Raw genomic sequence first — 6,854 nt, forward strand, 5'->3', positions numbered from 1 at the left:
TGTCTCATTTAGAAGGCTGCACCCTCTGGAGGTCGCATCCTCTGTAGGATGCATATACAAAGTGTCCTCAACCTAGTATTAAACGAGACGGCCTTCGTAGGACGGGCGGAAAAGGAAACCGGAAGTATCGCGTTGCTATGCCAACACATTTAGAGCATCGTTGCGCTCTCACACTACTTAAATGAAGGAAAATTATTTCTAAATTTGGAAAGTAATTTTTTAAAAAATGGTTTTACTTGTTTTATTTTGTTCAATGTTTGAGGAGCTGCAGCATACATACAGCAGGCATCTATTAGAGAAAAAAAGGAGGAGGTTATTAAAAAAACAAAGTTTCTGTTTTTACCGAGGCGAATTAAGGTAAGTTGTAAACACCACATCTGCGCTTGTGTGTACGTTACATCTGCCGGCGCCGGCATTTTTCAAATTAACAACGGTTGTTCACGGCGACGCAAAGAATTGTGGGTTATCTGTAGCAGCGAAGGATACACCTCATGCATCCTCCGAATTCCTGTGAAAGAAGGTCGCAGTGTCCTACTTGCTTTTCTGAAATGAGACAGCCTCAATGTATGCTTCAGACACGGGTCACGACGAGGCGTTCCCCATAGCGACCCCTAGAGGACGCAGTTCGAAGTTCCCATGAAAGGGAACACCATGCTTACAGCACTGAAGTGTGTTTAGGAATGCACGCGTTCCAGCTCTTCATGCAAGTCATTAGTTCTATGTGGCTGTATACAGTAATGTTGACTGTATAGTGTCGTTTACTTCAGTGATGTGTAGTAATGTGAGACTTGTATTTGGCAGCAGCTGGTGATTTGGTGACGCGCGCTCATCTGGACTCGGTCCAGCAGCTCGTTTGAGTTGAAACCGCTCAATATGGGCTGTAGGAGGATCTAAACGCGTCCTTCGTCAGCGCTAAAATCTCCTTTCCGTGAGGGGTGTTTCTAGCGCTTCTTTGTGGAGAAGAACGCCGATCTGTACCGCGCGTCGCGTCGCGTCGCGTCGCTCTGACTGCAGCTCGGCTCCGCCCGCGGTGCGGGGCGTGTCTCTGTGCGCGCGCTGCTGATGTGAGGACGCAGGTGACGCGGCGCTCAGCAGCTCCCTTCGGAAGACGCGCAGGATCCAGACGCGTTGCGCTCTCACGGATACTGGACAATACTCCGTACTGAGGTTCCAGTGAAAAGCGAAGGGATTTGGGAAGAAGAAGAGACGGAGACGCAGGGAGAGCATTGCGAAGGTAAAGAGCTGATTGATCTCTCTCTCTCTCTCTCTCTCTCTCTCTCTCTCTCTGTGTGTGTGTGTGTGTGTGTGTGTGTGTGTGTGTGTCTGTCTCTGAGAGGGTTAGAGGGTTTGATCTCTTGTTTCGGATCATGTCAGGTTTGATCTAAGTCTCCAGCGTGTTTCGGGGTTTGGAAACCGGAGGATGCGCGTGAAGGGAAGTGACTGTGATTGATGAATGTTCGCTGAAGAGACTCTAATGATCAGAGCATCGATCACTCATGTCACACATTTGACATGCTATTTCAGGAGCTGCCGTAGTGTCGAGACATGTTAAACACAGTGTTTCCATCCACGATCTCTAGACTGTTCCGTCTGACACACACACACACACACACGCTCTCTCTCTGTGTCTGTGTGTGTGTGTGTGTGTGTGTGTGTGTGTGTGTGTGTGTGTGTGTGTGTGTGTGTGTGTGTGTGTGTGTGTCTCTGAGAGGGTTGGAGGAGGTGATCTCTTGTTTCGGATCATGTCAGGTTTGATCTAAGTCTCCAGCGTGTTTCGGGGTTTGGAAACACGATGCTGTTTAAAGCAGAGGACCGGAGGATGCGCGTGAAGGGAAGTGACTGTGATTGATGAATGTTCGCTGAAGAGACTCTAATGATCAGAGCATCGATCACTCATGTCACACATTTGACATGCTATTTCAGGAGCTGCCGTAGTGTCGAGACATGTTAAACACAGTGTTTCCATCCACGATCTCTAGACTGTTCCGTCTGACACACACACACACACACACGATAGTGTGATTGTAGGCGTTGACAGTCGTTCTTGTGTCGTTTCGTTCTCTCTTGCCTGTATTATGTTCATTTAAATGGGCTGAAATCAAAGGACCAGCGCGTTCTGTCTGATTTCACAGTGAGTCCATGAGTTCATGTGTAGTGAGGGTGATTTCAGCGCGCGCAGCTCCTACGCTGGGGTGCGAGACAACGTCTCTGAACAACACACACACACACACAGAGAGACATGCACACACACACACACAGACACGTGCACACACACACACAGAGAGACGTGCACACACACACACAGAGAGACATGCATGTTTGCACTGATACTCTTGCTTTGTGGTTTCCCATGACATGTTATTAGTATGCAAATTATATATTGACTTTGTGATTGATCAGTAGGTTATAGATGGCTGTGTTCAGAGCTGCAGTGTGTGTGTGCGCGTGTGTGTGTGTGTGTGTGTGTGTCAGGTTGATCTGCTTCTGTAAGCGTGTGAGTGACCCTGTGTTCTCTGAGATTTAGCAGCACCAAACACATCCGAGGAAACGCCAACCTTCAGCACACTTCAGCTTTACTCACAAACACAAATATTTCTAGCTTATGATGATCTTTCTAATAGGCTGCCCTATATTTTCAGCATTTGATTCTTTATTTTTTTCAGAAAAGAGATTTCAGAGATTTTTCTTTCGCTGCTCGGTCTTCCGTGTGTGCGTGTGTGTGTGTCAGGTTGATCTGCTTCTGTAAGCGTGTGAGTGACCCTGTGTTCTCTGAGATTTAGCAGCACCAAACACATCTGAGGAAACGCCAACCTTCAGCACACTTCAGCTTTACTCACAAACACAAATATTTCTAGCTTATGATGATCTTTCTAATAGGCTGCCCTATATTTTCAGCATTTGATTCTTTATTTTTTTCAGAAAAGAGATTTCAGAGATTTTTCTTTCGCTGCTCGGTCTTCTCTCTTGAACACTGAGGCTTATAAGTCACTGTTTTCTGTAAAGCTGCTTTAGAACTGTCTGTGAAAACAAGTCAATTAAACTTGAAATAATGCTTGCACACATAATAGGGTGTTGCAATTGGATTATCACTTGTAAAAGTAAAAATGGCTGCAGTGAAGTAGAAGAGATTCACAACCTTTCAGATCTGAGTATCTCTCTTTCCAAACCAAAAGCTGGTGTTAAATACATTTTCCTTGTGTTTAACTAGTAGTTTTTGTCCTTGTAGTAGGAGAGTTTTGTGTGGTTGAGAGGGAATGCTTCGGGTCTTTTCCTCAGATGTGCTGCAGCTTCATCTGGCAGACGTCTGTCAGGAGTCTGAATGCATTCATGTTGCCATTAAATGCTTTTATCCCAAATTAAGATCCTATTCTTCACTGGCCTGATCTCTGCAGGATCTTTGTGTTTGTCAAGTCAAATTTACTGGAGAAGCACTTTTCACACATAGTTTCAAAGCAGAAAATCATGATTGTAATGATTATAATATCTTCATTCCTTAGTATGATTAGAGATGAGTAATAATATGGTTTACATTGTTACTATACAAGCAATCAAGCTGCTGAGATTTGCTGGATTGTATATCATTCTACGTGAGTTTACTGTATTCAGCACGGCTGTGTTTTAACATTTCTCAACCTTTAACTGTTAGTTTAGTTCCTGTCAGCTCTTTAAAGTGGGAGATCAGCTTAAAAAGCTCTTTTTGTCTTTGAACACTGATCCAGAGCTCAGCTGAAGGAGCCGTGATGCTCCAGACGTGACCTCCTCACCTGCCGTGACAGCGGCTCGACCCCGACACCCAGAGATCGCTGCCGCCTGTTAGCAGCGCCGCTGATCTGACTATAATCCCTCTCCTCTAACCACCCTAACCGGCATTTCTCTCTCTCGCCGCCCCAGGTAAAGAGATCTTAAAACGAGCTAACGCGAGCGTAGCGATCAGAAGTGTCTCTAAAACGAGCTGAACGCTAAAGTGAGCAGATCCTCCTCCGTTCACATCATCCAGATCATCACTGACGCTGATTAGCAGTACGTGACGAGACTTCAGACACATCTGATGAGACGGTCTAGTGACGGAGGTGTGCGTTCTGCATTTTGGTAAAAAACTGAGGCTGTTGTCTTCTTAAGAGGCCTAATGCGCTTAGAGAAGATTTACACGGGGCCTACAAACATGAAAGCAAAACTTTAAAGAATCAGTTCACCCAAAAGTGAATATTCTTTCATCATTTACTAACCTGTGTGCTGTTTTAAACTGTAATGACTTTCCTTGCCATGAACATTAAAAGACGAAAATGTCACTTTTCCATGCAAGGCCAACGGAAGCCTACAGCTTTGTCTTCTCATGTGAAATCTGACCAACACACAGGGAGTTTGGGCTGATGCTGAGGTTATCAGTTGGGTTTGTGTGACTACAGAGCCATATGTTAAGGTACTTTTAAGATGCTTTTGCATGAAAGCTTCAGAGTCCCTTTGTTTGCCATAATTGCTTGGAAGAGCGACCGGCACTATCAGTCATAGAATCAGAAGAAAGAACATGGCAGAGGTTTGGAATGAAGTGAGGCTGAGTAAAAGATGACAGAATCCATGAGAGAATATCTAAGACAAATATATTTGGGTTGGTTCTTCTTGGTTTTTAGGGTCACAGTTTAGCAATTGCTGCTCAATATTTGAGAGAAACAAAACCTTTGAATGAAATGAAGAACCGCAGTTTTAATAATGGTAGCCAGAGAACGCAAACGGTTTAATTTCAATAATCGAGTCATGGCAGCTCGGGAAGATTGGGTTGAAATAACAGCAGCTGGATCGCTCTGAACTGCTCTGATCTCGTTTCCTCAGTGTCTTTCACTTAAGAGGAATTTCACATGCCAACTGCACCTAGAGTTGAAAGTGAATTCCTTCCATTTCATTTAAGGAGAGTCTTAAAAATCAATCCAGGGTGACTGAATGAAGTGATGTGGACATTTCTCCATGTTTGTAGGAGCACAGAGAGTGAAGTGATTAAGATCTCATGGACATCAGTGCGTTACTGAATGATTTATTCTGAACTGAACACATAGGGTTAAAGCGTTACATCAGCATTAGCCCTGAAGAGTTGGATGAGATTTGTCTTTGTATTCTTTATTCTGTTGGCAGATGGTTCCTCTGGGTTTATGGTGAGATGTTGAAGGTTGCTGCTTTAAGTAAAACTGAACCTCATTTTGCAGACAGTCACTGAGCTCATGTTGAGCAAAACTCTTGTGATTTGAGCATTAAAGGGGTTATAAATGCATTTGAAGATCTTTACATTGTTTCGAGAGGTTAGCTTATGAACTAAGCAAAGTTATTTGCATCAAACAACTTTAAATATTTGTAAAAATTATCATTTTGCATCCTCATTTTCACTCCCTGCAAACGCCACATTTCAGGTGGAATCTCCCCTTTCAAAAGCTGAAGTTAAAATCCGCTGCTGTAATTGGTGAACTTCATCACTGTTTTCCCTCACAGCATGTGTGATGTGTGTTTGATGTTCGAGAAAGAGCCGCTTGTATTTGAGCCTGAGGCAGAAGAGAATGACTATCTGAAAATATGATCTTTTAGTTCTAAAACTATTATTATAACTTTAGGCCTGCTATAATTAATTGATATTTAGAAAAAAATGGCAGCATGTTGAGATTAACATTCTTGTTCATTTGCTTAGGCACATCGTTAAAATAAACTGCATGCACTTCTAATTGGATATGCAGTTTTTGGAGGTTTGTCTGTATATAGGGACAGAACAACATTGGGCGGTTTTTACTCCGCAGCAGCATCACTCTTGTTAAGAGTTTTATACACATGTGAAGGGACGTCTAGAGGAAAATCATCCTCACAAACTCATATTTTAACCTGGAGAGTTAGCTTTGAGGTGTGAAACTTGCAGTATGTAACCTGAAATAAATATCAAGGACATTTTGATTTTCCATTTCATGACCCCTGTAAAGGATTGGTCACTGCATTAATGCACTCAACATGCAGTGCTGCAAAACACTTTGTGAATAAAAGCCTTTGACATAAGATGAGTAGATCTAAACTAACCACTGCATTCAATGCTTTTCACAATTAATTATGCTGATCATAACAGAGTTTTTTCTATGAATTGTGCAGCCCTAGTATAAGTACATGTAGCCTATTGATTTAGTGATGTGGTCATCCAAAGCAGTTCATGAATGCTATAATAATAAAAGAAGCAATAAACCAGAGGAGTGACCAGCAGCACAAGCACAGTGGCAGTCAGGAGAATGTGCAGAAAGAGTTAGTTTGTGTGTCTCTGCAATGCTGCGGCTGATTCAGCACTTCTCTTCAGTTCTCTGTGTGTAAATGTGAGTTCGCTTATCTGAACAGCTCCCAGTTTACCTCTCTCTCTCTCTCTCACACACACACGCGCACACTCTCTCTCTCTCACACTCACACACTCACTCACTCACACACACACACACATACATACACTCACTCAATCACTCACTCACTCACTCACACACGCACACTCTCTTACTCACTCACTCACTCACTCCCACACACACACACGCACTCTCTTACACACACACACTCTCTCTCTCACACACTCACTCACACTCACACTCACACTCACACATACACTCACTCACTCACTCACACACACACACACACACAGGCTGGGCACCGCTGCGATTGTAAAGGATGTCTATTTCTGTGGCACAATAGAAACTGTTGATCATGTCTGGGCTGTACTGATCTCTGCCCGACTGATCTGTTTAATTTGTTCCTTCATTATGTCTCTGTGACATTGACACCATTGACCCGCCCTCTCTCTCTCTCTCTCTCTCTCTCTCTTTCTTTTTTTTCTCTCATATGTTTTTTTTTGGCAT

The 6,854-nt window shown here is 43.4% G+C and overlaps 1 protein-coding gene across 1 annotated transcript in view; it reads left to right on the plus strand.

The window, feature by feature from the left end:
* Nucleotides 1–1,036: 1,036 nt before the first annotated feature.
* Nucleotides 1,037–6,854, plus strand: part of LOC107552419 (neurexin-2-like) — a gene marked incomplete at its 3' end in the record, with an annotated part of 297,359 nt that continues 291,541 nt past the window's right edge. Inside the window, exon 1 of the mRNA XM_016234286.1 lies at nt 1,037–1,234. The remainder of the gene's footprint in view (nt 1,235–6,854) is intronic.

This window comes from Sinocyclocheilus grahami, unplaced genomic scaffold (genome assembly GCF_001515645.1).
Source record: "Sinocyclocheilus grahami isolate Dianchi unplaced genomic scaffold, SAMN03320097.WGS_v1.1 scaffold450.1, whole genome shotgun sequence".
Classification (NCBI taxonomy): Eukaryota; Metazoa; Chordata; class Actinopteri; order Cypriniformes; family Cyprinidae; genus Sinocyclocheilus; species Sinocyclocheilus grahami.